The sequence below is a fragment of the Stigmatopora nigra genome, chromosome 10 (assembly GCF_051989575.1).
Source record: "Stigmatopora nigra isolate UIUO_SnigA chromosome 10, RoL_Snig_1.1, whole genome shotgun sequence".
In the NCBI taxonomy this organism is placed as follows: Eukaryota; Metazoa; Chordata; class Actinopteri; order Syngnathiformes; family Syngnathidae; genus Stigmatopora; species Stigmatopora nigra.
This window is the reverse complement of record NC_135517.1, coordinates 10,034,473-10,049,843: the sequence shown is the minus strand read 5'-3', so window position 1 is coordinate 10,049,843 and position 15,371 is coordinate 10,034,473. Positions and strand designations below refer to the sequence as shown.

The window sequence follows — 15,371 nt, the reverse complement described above, 5'->3', positions numbered from 1 at the left end:
CATCTGTTTTCACCAACATGAAACAACGGAATTACACATCAGCACAACATGGTTCACACAGATATGGCATTTGCCGTGTGTATGACATGTAGTATGGATTTGACTAACGATAGAACAAATTGAGTTTGTATCCGTGAAATGGTGGCTCTAAATGCCAGGCATCCAGATTGCTCAATTTCTTGGTCGATTAGAGTATAGTAACACCACCATTTTCCCCCACATTGTCTTGAAGTTTGCTTAAGCAATGCAAAGGTTACTTGGACGCATCTACTGCAAGCCATGTATGCCATGTTTTTCCATCCTGTTCCCTTGCATTGTGTCACATCCAGTCGGCATTAAATCCTAGCTCCCAACGTTGTGATCTTACCATGTCAGCCTATTAGTGTGTTTAAATAGTGGAAAAAAGAAGTAGTTTCACCTCTGCCTCCTCTCCAAAGACTTTGCAGTGTCCATCCTTTATTGATGTATACAGGCATTCCCATTTGTTTCATCTCGCAATGTCCCCAGGTGAGTCGAGACAGATAACAGTCCTCTCTTATTCATGGGCCTGTCGGACACGCTGACTAGTGACCTCCATACCTCACCAAAGGAATGAAAACCTAAACAGGCAGACTCAAGCATTAAAACTAAACACAGCCATTTTCATTGCAAAAATATCATCTCAATTTCTTGGTTGAAAATACTGTCAAAGTCACATTTTACAGTGATTTGTTTCTAACAGGCCACAACACTTCCAATCGAAAGTTGTTAAACATAAAATGCTTCATTCCCATGTAGCTAAAGAGGAGGATGGCAACCAAGATTTGACACTGCTGATAAAAAAAAAATTGAAAAAATATAACATTCACGGATCATATTTTAGGACCAATTTTAAGAGTCGGCATGCTGAGATCAGGGAGTTTACTGGCACACCACATACACAAACACGCAAAACCTAATGATCAAATTACACTTCATCTATCTAGGGCAGCATCTCATACTGACATCCAAAATGATGATATATTTATCACAATTTTCATTTTGAAGCCACTAACTTTTTACTCTATATGATGTTCATTGCGGTTTATTTATATATTTTTATAGGTTAATGCCTTTGTGTTGGCATAATTGTACATAAACTTATCATTAATTGGCTTTTATAGAATGTGCTTATCTGAGGCACCTGATGGTGTATTGCTACACTCGCCTGACTTCGGTACGTGCAGCGTGGTGGCCGTGTGAGTGCATGTGAGAATTATTGACTGCCTTTATGTGCTCTACGACAGACTGCTGACAAGTCTAGGTTGTTGTCCACCTTTTGCTCAAAGTTACCTGGTTGTTGAAATGAATGAATGGGATTTTCAACTTGTCATAAGATATTTGTCAAATAGAATGCAAAGGAGAGGCAACTTGCCTCTTGAATTAGGAGGTGCCCCTTGTTCACGTGGCAACCTAAACCTTCTGTGAATAACAGTTGCATTAGTGCTTGATAAAGATCAAATACATGCTGACTCGCTTTCACACTAACACCCACTCACAGACAAAAGATGTTTTCCAGAATGTTCAGAAAGGTTGCAACGTGTGCTCCCCCTCCCTTTAGTGTCACAACGTCATGGTTTAACTAGGGACCACCCTAAGGAAATAACATGAGAGGAGGCAGAGGTGCTTGTCACAACTGGTGTGAAGATTATTATTGTGCAGGTCGCCCTCTTTTCTCCACGGAAGCACAAAAAGCTTATTTTCTCTACATCGTTGAAGACCGCATTTTGGCCCATTTTCTCTCATCATTGATCTACACACATACACTATATATACACTGATTTTTTTATCAACAAAATGATTATGTATTTCATTTCTTAAATTCAATTGAACTATTTTTTTTAAAGGTCAGTGTTCTTCTTTATTTGATAGTTGCATTTTACATGGGCGTGTGATAAATAGATCTTTACCTGCTAGGAAATAGCAAAGGATGTATTTTTTCTCCCTCCCCTTGCATTCTCACTGCATGACTTCATGGCCATGGCATCCTTCCACAACTCCATGTGAGTCGAAGATGACTTTCTCATAGCAGTGTGAGATGAATGCAAGTATCAACATGTTATTTCATATCTGGCTTTTGAAATTTATAGTGCATGTGCAGGTAGAGTTCTTAGGCCTCACTCTGACAAAACCACAACAGTGGCAATATGATTCAATGCTATTTTATCTTTTACGACTTTAGAAATTAAACACTTTAGTTTTTGAGGAAAAACAACAGTAGTTGTCTTTGTCAATGTGTGTTTCCTTTTCATGAGTATACTTTGCTTTCTGAACGTCATTTTTTGATACAGTGGTAAATAACAGAAAAAGAAGGTGTTGTGTAGATTGACCACATAAATACCGTGTGGCGCCTTCTCATTAAGGATGCAGCGTGGGCCAATCGCAGCTGTGTTCTCAGAGACATTCTGTGCTGAGGCAAGCAAGCAGGCCTCCATGAGTCTCCAGTCCACACGGCGTTCTTCAGTGCCCGATAATTATTCTTCACACCTAATCAGATAGGAAAAGCAAGGCAAATGATGGATGAAGACCAGAGCGGGAGATGGAGGGATGATTGGTGGCTAGTCTGGTTGGAGCCTCCTTACAGGAACAATTAATCACATGTAGCCACCACCTGTCTTGTGGTGTCCCTTCTGTTGGTCCCAGTATTGCCTACAGGATGACTGTGTTTGTACAGTATGCAACCAGCTGGGTTACGGCTGCCATGCAAGTCTTTACTGGGCATTAGATATGAATAACTAATTGAAAAGGGTTGAAGCAGTAGAATGTATTTATTACTGGTACTTTTTCTTTTTTTTCAGCAAAGTGTAGTTATTTTTACACTTCAGAGATTCTTTATGATTGGCCTACTGGAGGACATATGTTCCCACAATTTTTTGGCTGGATTGACATCCACAATGTCAGAATATTTCAGTAGCCCAAGGCATAGCCACTGTGCCAATTGTCAATCAACTAAAATTTACATGTGGCAACTTGAAAAATGGATGCTATTTTGTCGAGCATATTTCCTATTCTGCATATTTCATCGTCCATGTTAGCAAGTTCCAAGAGTATTTGTGCATTTTTCTCAGACACATCGTCTCATTCCCACCTCCACAGTGGCCGTGATGCTACCTAGTAAGGCTGTATAATGTACCACTTTCCCCAACACCATTTTGTCTTAATGTTGTGACTTAAAACATGAAAGTGTGGATGAACAGAACTATTACTGTGATAAGAAAAAACAACAACCTAGAGGTCTGATTCTGTCTTATTTGATTTCATAGTAAATGTACAAATTGTTTTTGATGACATTTCTATTTTAACTGAAAACAGTTTAAGGCCTCCTGCGCAGAAAGCTATTATATCGACAGGGTGATACCTCTTGCATGAGGGTGTATATGGTTAAACAGGCTTTTATCTTCATCTAATGTCAGTGAAATTGGTATACTGACTCGTGCATAAAGCACTTTGTCACCTCGCTCATTGAAGGAAATGTCAAGTGCGTTTCATCAGGTCCAACTACTTCCCCAACTCTTGACATATCTAAATGTCATTAGTTCCCATCTGTGGCATTAATGCTGCTGAGCAACACGTATCATTGAGCAGTTAATGGGCTAGTCATTTTTTTTGCCAATAATCAGATGTGCTTGTAATTTAGGATGAGACAGAGTAATGTGATCCCTCCCTATTGGTTTTAGTCGTGCCTCTCAACCTTGGACAGCTTCCTGGGGCATCAGGGAGACATGGCCAAGGTGAAAATTCCATTTAAAAATTCCCACCATCCCAGCAGCATATGGACACGCACTTTAACTCCGCCTTTCCCATCACCCCTCATTCTGTTCCATCCTTAGTCAAAGCCCGCACCCCTCTTCCATCCACCCCATGACTCTTGAGAACGACTATAATTACAATCAAACAAATACCCTTGGCATTGTCACTCTCCCACCTGATTTTTGTGTGTTCCTCACATCTTTCATTCAAAATTAGGACACTTTAACCAATTTTAAAAGGGTTTAGTTGGTAGTTGTGTGAAGACCATGGAACAAATAAAAGAATTAACATATAAAGTACTACTCTACTTACGGAATTTTCGAGTTATGAAAAAAGTTCTACAACCAATTAGTTTCATAAGTATGACTCTATTTGGATAAACCATACCCAAAAAAAAGTACAAATTCTGCAAAACTGGTGCTTTGTGATTGTCTACTCCTGTATTTAAGCATATTTTTTCACACAGTCATCTTCATGCCAAATAGGTAATTCTCACAGTCATGCAGTGTTGGCATAATATCCAGTTACAACAATAAAATTTGTTTTTGAGAAATATCTTTTTTTTTTCGTCTCAAGGCAACTTTCTCTGTAGCAAGTTGCACAGCAGGCTTTGTGAAAACAAGTCCGAGTATACACATAAATCCATTCTAGTATACAGTATATCATACTGGCAGCAATGTACAGTGTTTTTTTTCCTCTAAAGCTGTGGTTTATGCTGACCCAGGCCTGATCAGAAATGATGTATAGCAAGCCCAGGCAGCAGAGAATTATAATCACCTGCCTGAAGCATTTAATATTGTTTCTCCATTTCAATTCAAGGGACAATTACAAGCAAGTTAAATATATCATTTAACCGCTGTTTCCTGAAGTGACTCTTGCTCCCTGTCAAAATAACCTATGATGCATTGACAGGATTGATTTAAAAATGGATGACCAATGCGCGGCCACAAAGCCTCCATACAGGCTTGTATTTTCATTATGCATTACATCGAGTCTAACAAATCTTCTGCCCTCCTTGGACGAAACCTTTGCGATTTATCATTGCGGCATTTTCTTTCTCATTTTCTTTCAAGCATTGCTTTTCATCTGGAGCTTCATTGATGGACTCGACTGGAATTCAGCAGGCTCCAAATCATTTGTAGCCAGTTATCCGAAGCACATGGTAGAGTCATATTTGTATCCTATCTTTACTCCGGGTACCACCGTTTAGCCCCAATAATAAAGAATGGTTGAATAAACCCATAGAGTTGAATACTAAAATGTCTATTATACGAGTTGAGAATACAATTAATATTGCACCAAATGAGATAAATAACTGTCAGCGATGGCGTTTTGTTGAGACATTTTGTAAATTTTTGCCTTTTTTTTTCATGCAGTGCAATCGTTGATCCTTGACTCTCTGCCTTAATGGATTCATGGAACAAAGTGAGTGAGATTATATAGTGAAAAAGAACAGCACCGGAAAGACAGTAACAAAAAAAGGAGGAAGGTTGCGAGTCAGAGTGCAGAAAGAATAGGGCTATTAAAGAGAAGGATGAAATGGTATTGTTCCTCTTTGCCTTCTGGGAGTTTTCATGTCTATCTGAAGCTTTGCCAGTTCGCTGAGCCCAACCGTGTGCTGCGGGGCGCGAGTAAAGCCTGGATGTTTATTTGTGTCTATGGCGTGAGGATATCAAAAAAGAGACAGAGAATGCGTGTGCTACTATGTGAGACTTTTAGGGGATGAGCAATTTCCACAGTGTCAGAGGACACCCTTAATTACAATTGCATAGCAGTTCAAGCAACAGCCAAGCCATGCTTAACTAGACTGTACCAAGTTTGCAGCAAGTCTGCTCTAAGCCTCAGCTAATTGGGCCAAAGGAAAGGAAAATCCCCACCCCAGCTGTGACAGGAACTGGATGGATATGGCAAGAAAAGAGGAGACAGAGGGAGATTTCTTCTTGCATCTATTTACATGAGTATTTGCTGGATCAATACCATTTTGGATTTTCCCTTTTTTCATGGCCTCTTCTACTGCGAAACTGCGATCCCCTTGACTGGCTCAGCTGCTGGACACCCTACATGCTACATTTCAGCCAGCTGAGTTGAATGGCTTGTCTGCAGATGATCAACATCCAGGCAATTGGGCCAAATAAATGGGCGGACCGTTTGAAGAGGGCCACACTGGTTATTGCAGCAGGCATTCTCTGCCAGCCAGTCAATTTAAAGATAGGGATTGGCTCTCCCAAGTACACCTCCCAGCTGCTTTTCACAGCAGGGGGCTCCCTAGCCTTGCCAAATAGATGACAGGGTACAGCATGCAAAATAATTGCACAAGTGCCCCGCAGTATCACAGATTTCATCGTCTTTGTCTGCTGCTTTGTTCGATTTTCTATAACATCTTCTGTTTGGTTCTGAATAGTGAGCTTTGAGTTTTGGCAATCATAATTATGTCGCTGTGGCCTATCTATTAACTCTTTGGCTGCCATTGATGATGATCGATATACAGTCCATTTTGACTGGGGGGGGGGGGGTGCTGTTTGTATATCGCCTATTGGGTTTTTTTTCAAGTGAAAGATAGTGCCTTATCTAAAAGACTTTCAAGTGAAAGATGGTTGCTCAAGTGACACATCTAGAAAAAATAGTTTTTGTGATTATATTTTCTGTTTAATGAGATTATTCCAGCTATGGTATACAAAATAAAGGTCTTAGCTTCATAGGTATTTAAAAAAATGTAACCGACCTCAACAAATGCTCTACGAATACATTAGCTGAATGTGTTAATAGAAAAAAAACTATCAATAAGGTTTGCAGAGAATTTGTTGCATCCAAATGTTTCTACCTAAATTATAGAAGTGTTGAACACATGAACAATGAAGTTGACTGCTGGAGATTTAAGTGATTGTAGTTAATGTGCATGTGTGACAAAAGATTTTGCCCTCAAGGGCTAATTTTGAAAATGCTGGTGCGTATGATTCGGACAAAAATACAAATAGGCATACCATTGCAGTTCCCCTGCATTTGGCCGGCTGGGTGGCAGCATGACTACTGCATGCAGTTTCTCCATTATTCAACAGCATTAGCGAGAAAGCAAGAGAGCGCAGATGAGCAGCAACTGAAAAAGACAGAAGGGAAGAGAAGCATGGGCTGTTTGTGTTCAATCGGTATATCGGATGCAAGAAATTGTTTTTTTCAAAATAATTGAGTCTATCAATGATGGCTGAAGATGCAATTTGCTCTGCAAAGGAAAACAAACAGGAGCAGCCATTACAACGTAGAATAGACAAGGATGGAGACACAACAGAGATACAAAATAAGAATATTATCAATCAGCTCTGATGGGGGGAAAAAAAGGATATTATATTTTTGTAGGAATTAAAAGAACTGCTAAATCGCTTTATCTCAGACCAAAACCTGGGATGTATTTTTTATCTAAAAGCTGTAATGGGGAGAAAGAGTTCTATCTTTCTACTTTTTATATCCTGTCTCAAATGAAGGATAAACGTGGGTGATATCCTCTGCTGCTGATCCATGTGATTAAGAGGTCATTTTGATGAGAAGACCGTAGATAAACCTTGGTAATTTCCACCGAGAGCCAATAGTCATCGAGTTGTTACAACTGTTGCCCTGAGCTGTTTTTCTTTCTTTCCATTGTTTGGTTTAGAGATTATTGTCATTATTACAAATATAAACAATGATTGATTTGAAGATGAAAAGATCTTTTCCACCTGGGAAGAATCAAATTCCAACATTGAAAAAAAAATGGGATAGGCAACAGCAACTTTACGAGAATGCACAGGACTAATGATGAATATAAATATATTTTTGAATGCCTCCAAACTCTAAATGGTTTTACACTGCTTATTATTTGAGTTCCTGGTGCTGTTGATAATAGCAAGAAGCAAAACATTGTGGACCCATTTTTAAAAAGAATAAAAGTTAGACCTAGAAAAGCTATGATCACGCAGGGAAACTGCGACAAGCCATAATAAAAACTCTTCTTCTTGCAAAATGTTTTTCTCACCCTCCGCCATTCCCTTTGTTTCGGTCATTATTTCCCAGTTTTGTATGATAAAAGCAAGTGCAATTCATTTCTGGTGAACGTTAGCCTGAAATAAGCTTTTGTGTCTCTCGAAAGGCAGATTGTTATTGTGAATAATTGAGAACATCATACACAATACATTTGTGTGATTTCATAGAAGCGCCCTCCAAATAAACAATGCTTGCAGTCTAAGTGGGTTCGATTGGATCGAGGCAATAAGCTCTACTCTGCAGTTCTGTAATTATGCAAATATAATGCATGCTTCAATCAAATAGTCTTCATAAGACTGGTTCATAATGATTTTAATTAACCATTGGGTATTTACAAATTTAGAGAAATGATGGAGTGCAAAGTAAAATGGTACAGTTGCTTGGAAATGGAAAACTATTCTCTTAATCTACAGACTGACAAACTGAAAAAAGATTTCCCCCCAAAATCATTCAATATGTGTGGTCTTCTCCCAAGATAAGCATTACAAAAATTATGTTTAACGAATTATACATTTTCATCCAAAACAGCTTGAAAACATGTCAAAATACAGAGACAGATGTGTTTCGACCAGGAGCCTGTGCATTTCTAAACTCCAAGTACATTATTTGTATTTTAACTTTATTTAAAAATTGAATATTTGACATATGGCCTTCCCTGTTTGCTGATTTCTTTTCATTCCATTAGATATTGCAGGGAAGACGTCATAAATCCTTGGCGGTTTATTTTTAAATAGCTTAAGTTCATAAAATTCAATCCGGACCAAATGAAAAAGCCCCTCCAAACTCTGTGTAGAAGAGCAGATCCATTCATGCATCTTTTTTTTCTTTCTGGAAGCTTTTAATCAAGTTTCAGAAAGGGTCCCCTACATAGACAAGGGCCAATGCTCTGGCATAATGCAACCGAGGCTACCCATCTGTCGTCAGAAATCCATAGAGGAAATTTGTCAATCACCTGCTTGTCCATTAAAGTGTAATAATGTGTGCCTTCCCATTTGAAACTTCAACTAAGAAGACGATACTGATTAAATATGCATTTATACTCATCTCTTACTCTATAGTGAAGGGAGGACAGCAGCTACTTGTTAAGGTACTGTATATAAAGGTTTATTGTATAACCGTTAAGATATATTGGAAGATCAAATACGTACAATTTATTTTCTGTGCAAATGCTCTTATCAAATTATGTCTGACCTTAATAAATGGTCCGTGAAGAAAAGTGGCTCGGAAAATGAATGAATTAATAAATGGATGATTGATCCTGAATCAATGTTTCTGGTAGAGTGAATGAATAATAAATGATTCAAAAGTTTGTCCAGCACAACAACAACAACAACAACAACACAGCCTTAATGTTTTTCTTAGACTTTCACATTTGTTTCTTTCGCCCTAAAGGGAGAAAAACTATGATACTTTTCTCAACAACATCGTATCTATCACAAAATACATATCAAGAGCCAAATCCTGAGTTCTTTATTTCTTTCTCCATAATGGCAGGAAGACCTATTGTACTTTTCTCAACATTATATAAGCACACTGGCAAATATTTCATTTGGTAATGCATCAAAAAGCATCGTATGCAGCGTCCAGAAAGACAATTTTATTCCTCCATCAATTTTAATTTTGTTTACCAGCCAAGACGCTATCTTTGCCCAGTCAATTGGCCCTCATGTTCAACATTAGCTGAACATGCCAATTTTCTTTATATCCCAATGTCTATTTATCATACAGGAAAGTAATATTTTTTTAAGTCTATTTGATTTTTAGAGGCTATTTTATAAATAATTGAATCGCAAATCTTACATGTGGTTCTCCTCATTCCATTCCACAGTTATTTTTTGCTTGGCTGTTTCGAACTTTACTTTTTCTAAATTCACAATACAGTAATTATATTTGAATGATAATTAAGTATGATTATAATATTTATGATTAATTATAATTAATAATAGTCCACTGATTGAGTGGCAATCATTCCAGGTGTGTCCCATATTTTGCCCGATGTCAAATGGAGTGGGATCATCATTGTTGAAAACACAGTATAGAATATTAATTATTATTTTGGGAAATTTTACCGGAATTGTAACTTTTTTACTATTAGTTATTTTTTTCAGGGATGAAGGTGAGGCAAACTAAGTGCAATTATAGATGGGGAAAGATGTGTTTGTGCATGAATAGGGAGTGAGGCAGGACCAATAAATTGCTGGAAGCAAAGAGGCCGGGCAGTAGACCAAATGAAAATTTGATATATTCAATATTTTCACTAAATGCAAAAGCAAACAGTGCGCAAGGGGAAAATTAAATCCAAATAAAACGAGGTAACTCTGGGGGAACTGAAAAAAAATGGTGTGTAAAGGGAATATGAAATGATCATATGACAAACTATGGCAAAGAAGAGAAACTGGCGAGGACCGAAAAAAGGCAGAGAACTAAATACAAAACAAAAGTCAGGACAAAACGGCCCGCAGGAATACATTTATGGACTGACTACACATTCTTTTCTCATTATCTCATTGCTGGACTACAGCCTATTTTCATATAATGTCAAATTCAATTAAATGGAACATGCAGTATCAAAGCCGCAAATAATCACAAAACATTCTATTTAATTAAAATCTTTTTAACATGTTTTCTATAATGTCCTCAGACTGACACGAAGCAGTGACAAGGGTGTTGATGCCTGAGAAAAAATGGTCAATCTAATTGTCCATTAAAATACCGACTGCTTTACAATATATTATAATCCACTTATATTACAATATCAACCATAACCGTCTTTTACACCTAATGAGAAGAGCACAGCAGTACATTTCAGAGTGATTCTAATGATTTACTGATGACAAGGCTGTCATGAGTATGAGAACTCCAAGAAAAATGTTGATAGTCTTGATGCACTCTGCCATCTCTCTATGATAACTAATCAAAGAGCCTGAGAAATATTTTTAGGTGTTATATCAAACATCACCATTTTTTACATTTGAGCTATTTTATTCCCTCAGTTATTTACTGTCCTTGCCAAGGTGACAATATAAAATAAGGCAAATGACACTTCTTTTTTTTCAGTACAAAAATCAATGAGCACAAAACACTGCAGTTTTGCTGTTAATTAAGTCTTAGATGGAGCATTCATATTCTCCGTGGGGGAACATGTAATGACAAAAAGACTTGTAGAGTAGTGTGTTTTCATTTTCCCTATTACTCACAGCTGGATACATCTGGATGGAACTATTTAGCTTCAATAAAAGTGAACACTTCAACTCGCCATTTTTCATAATTCAACATTTGCTCCGCCCGTATTTGATAAGTCTGCCACAGGCCAAATGTATCAAACCCTTGGGACGCATCCCCAAGTCTGCTGTTTTCCTCCAACTCAGTGTCAGCACTATATCCAAATTCCCCAAAGCAGTTACCCGATGACAACTCCTTTATTAACCCAACAGCCTAGACATATTACATTCCTCTATCAGAAACATGCCTGAGGACAGTGTTGGCTTGGTTTGGCTTTAACTTCAGTCTGCAAACGAAATAGACTGCATTTGTGACACAAAAACATCAAAATCCAAAGTCCAATTTTAAAAATCCAGAATCAAAGGCTTTCAAATTCCTATAATCGAAGGCAGACAATAGGAAAGATAACCTTGCTATTCTCTCTACACTATGTAGTAGAGAGCAGCATAGGAAATGAAAATATAAATTCAAAAGCCTGCTGTTTTGTTACCTGAACCAGAAGTAGAATAAAAAAAAAGTTAAAAGTAAAAAATGAAATTGACCGGGTGCATATCCTGTTTTTGAATAAAAATGAATTTTCTTTGTCACCTTTACTTAACCAGAAAGAGTCACATTGAGATTTAGAACTTCCTTTGCAAGGGGTTCATGACAAGGACAGCAACAAACACTCCTTCTGTCTTATTTTAAACTACACTCTACATTCGGAAGATAATCTTATTCAAAGTGACACTGCATAAGAGTTGCATAATTTCATTTAAGACTGATTATTTGCCTTGAACGATCAATCATGTTTCTTGCAGCGTGAAGCCCAAAAAAATCCTGGATTTGAATTTTGCTGAAGCTGCTTCAAACTGTCATATTAATTTCCAGCTAATTCCAAAATAAACATAACGCATTTAATCGCACTTCTATGTCTGAGCTCTGTTAAACATTTCTCACTGCCATCATTCTTGGCACATCAATAACACTGATGCAATTAATTTTGAGGAAAAACTGCCCGAGGAACTTTATGAAATTTTACAACAAAGACTGTCTATCGCCAAAGGACTTTTCAAGACTTTTCTACTATATCGTCCTCATGTAAAAACATTTCTCCTAGAGCTCACATTAGTGCACACGCAAGCCTCGCATGTCTCAGTACTTGGGTGAAAGTCAAAAAGAAATTTGGCCGGACACTCACGATGGCTTGGGGGCCTGGCCCCTTGACAGTGGCCCCCCGGGTTCAATTTCTCCTCTCCCTTCTCGCTGTCAGCTCGGTATGAAGGCTCACCACTGGCCTTTGAGCACACAAAAGACTTTGAACCACAACACATTCAGGATTTACTTGGGCCGAACACGTGGATGTCATTTTTTGCATTGAATCTTTCATTTTGGCAGTTTGACAAATGTTTCTGAATAATTAGGAGGTCATTTTTATCTGTCATTGATCCCCCCAAAAGGCATGCAAATGCAAGTAACAAAGATTTGTTGCCATGTCATGCAACTGTTATATTTTACTATTGTTCTCCTTGGTTTATCCCTATAACAATGCCCCGGTTGTCACATTATTTGCATGTGCAGTCTACACATGGGCAATCAAACATATCTTATAGTTTGAATATATTTGCTTGCATAAATCATGTAAAGAAACAAAATCTTTCATTTTCATATTGCACAGTTCAACCTTGGTGTAATTTTGGTTTCTAAGAGTCATTACATTTATTTCCAAAGCTATTCTTTAAATCATGCACATGAGCTTGCACACAATCATGCACGGGTGGGATTTCTTGATTATTAAAATGTCTAGTACTGGCCTCTAGGCTATCAAATCACCTGGCAACTCATGTACACCCCCATTACATTAACATTCTGACAGCTCTCGTTAGTTGTATTAACACAGTAGACTCCACATACACACGTCAAAAACTAGGGGCCTTGACCGACTCTATATTGCTCTAATACCGCTGTGTATAACCTGCTGATTGATATGCTAACACTCTGCTGCTAAAAGCTCAAAGGCAAAACATTGATTACACCCAAGAGACCAAACGTCTACATTCTGATGGTTAGTGTGGTGTGGCAGGACTGCTTTGTGGCTTTAAAAAAAAAAAAAACTGACTGTTGATATAAGTGTCTCTTAAAAAGGTACTGGGGAAAAAAAACTGTTATAAAACACTATCTGTCTCACACATTAAATATTGCGCTGTTCTGGTTGGATATTCCGGTACGTTGCTGTCCCTTATCAAATATAAATCAATCAAACTTGTCCAGCCTGATCTGTATTATGATTCAGCATATGATACATCCGCCATTAATTCCCAAGAAAATTCAGTTTTAACCACTTTGAATTTGAACCTCTCTCTGTTCACCTGCTAAAGGGGGAACCTCATCTTTCTGCAATATATATAAGCTATAGCAGATACTATGAAATGTGTAAATGCAATTTTTCACAACAAAAGAACATTTAATTTTCAATGAACCTAGTATGCGTATTTTTAGAATGTGTGGATGCTAGTGTACCCCGTGGGGAAAAAAGCACACACAACTGAAGAACATGCAAACTCTACATCAGGGGTATCCGAGTCCGGTTCTCGAGGGCCCCTATCCTGTCAGTTTTCTTTATCTCCCCCCTCTACCACATATAAATCAAATGATCAACTCATCTGCAAGCTGTCCAGAGGCTTCATACCAATCACAGTTATTTGATTTGGGTGTATGGGTGGAGGGAGACATGGATACGGGCTCTCGAGGACCGGACTTGGCCACCCCTGCTCCGCATCAAAAGAGCTGAGATTTGCTCCCTGAATGATTAGCTGATTTTTACCCACGGCATCTGAATTTAAGTGGACATTGCGGGAGGCGTAACCTTGCTGTCAATCATCTACCTTAGGAAGCAAATTGACTACCAACAAATGTCAGCAGGAGCTCTCCACATCATTACCATTATAATTGTTAAAATGAACTCACCCAATTTTGTGCAGCACTACAAAAAACAGTTCAAACAAACAATAAGGAATCCCTAGAAAACATAAATGCAGGTCTTTTTTTCCAGTTAAAGCAAGTTCCAAAAACACAACTTGCACACAGTTGCATTTAAGACCATCACCAACACCTGGGGTGATCAGTTAGTGAAGCACGTTTTATATGGTTCCCACTTCGACCCCCCACTCACCCACCTTTTAGCAAATTGTGCTGTTTAATTAGGAAAACCTCATTTGTATCAAATCATTTACATAGTTCAACTAGTCCTCTGCCAGGATATATTAATTGATTATTGTTGCCTGAGGATCTATGTGTGCATGCCTATGCATGCAATTTGCTATATTTGAAAGCTTAACCCATAATGGAAAATATTTGTCGGCATTGCATTGAAAATGTGTTTTCATCAGATACAAGCTTTTGAGTATGCTGAAATACCTCTGAGCGCATACTTGTCGTGGTCATCTTGCTTCTTGGCTGCAACAGCTAATGGCTGACAATGTCCCTTGATTCTTTTCATAGAGCTGCGTTTAGCGATGAAAAGGTTTCCATTCCTGCTTCCCATGTAAGACTAATCAATGACCATTGGGTGAGGCTTCTCATTCATGTTTTGCACACAGCTGAGCGACAAAAAGAGAGTCGAGTGTCCAGAATACACCTGATATTGCAAATCGTTTTCAGCCGGTCGTTCTTTCTATTTCTTTTCACCAGCTGCTCAGTAAAATTATATTAACTTGAGACTAAATTGTTATAATGCTGCTGCACTTGTAAATGCTTCTAATAGCTTCTTTCTTCTTGCACCTGATGCTTGTTAAGACCATGATGATCTGTTGCAGTGTCAATCAAACTACATCATTTAAAAATGTTTTCATAGTAAATAAGCAACAGCAGATTTTTTAAACACAAATGATTACAAATAAAAAGTCTTTAAGAGGGTAGTGGGTTTGGGGGCACAAGTAAATGGGTTGGTGGGCGTTGACCTTTGACCTTTGACCCCACCTATCATTGTTTTTTTTCTTTAATTTACCAATGTTATATTTTTTTAAATGAAAAAAGCTACTAACAAAAAAAATCTGAGAGAATACACATGGCTACTAAGTAAGATTTGCCTATTTTTTAAATGTTTTTAAGAGTAGCCTGAGTGAATTTTGGACTACATTGACCTAACAGCATACTTGTTTCTGACCCATGGCTGACATAACAACTTTTATCCAAGCAATTTAAATGTTTTTCATCCGACTGTTGTAATGTTAAAAGGCACAGTATAAAAAGGGCAAGGTGGGTTTAGATATAACAGAAGTTAACTGACCACATAATCAGGACACACTTTTTCCAGATTTTCTCTTGCACGCTGCTGAAGTGGGCCTTGGGAGATCAGTGGAGCAGACAAGTCAGGCTCACAGTTTGGAAGA

At 38.1% G+C, this 15,371-nt stretch overlaps 1 long non-coding RNA gene across 1 annotated transcript; it reads right to left on the bottom strand.

Moving 5' to 3' along the window:
- Positions 1 to 191: 191 nt before the first annotated feature.
- LOC144203684 (uncharacterized) lies at positions 192 to 14,665 on the bottom strand. The gene is made up of 4 exons (XR_013327748.1): positions 14,398 to 14,665; positions 6,750 to 6,862; positions 2,360 to 2,505; positions 192 to 599 (listed from the first exon to the last, which is right to left on the bottom strand). It is a non-coding gene; the product is annotated as an uncharacterized LOC144203684 (long non-coding RNA).
- Between the last annotated feature and the right edge of the window lie 706 nt (positions 14,666 to 15,371).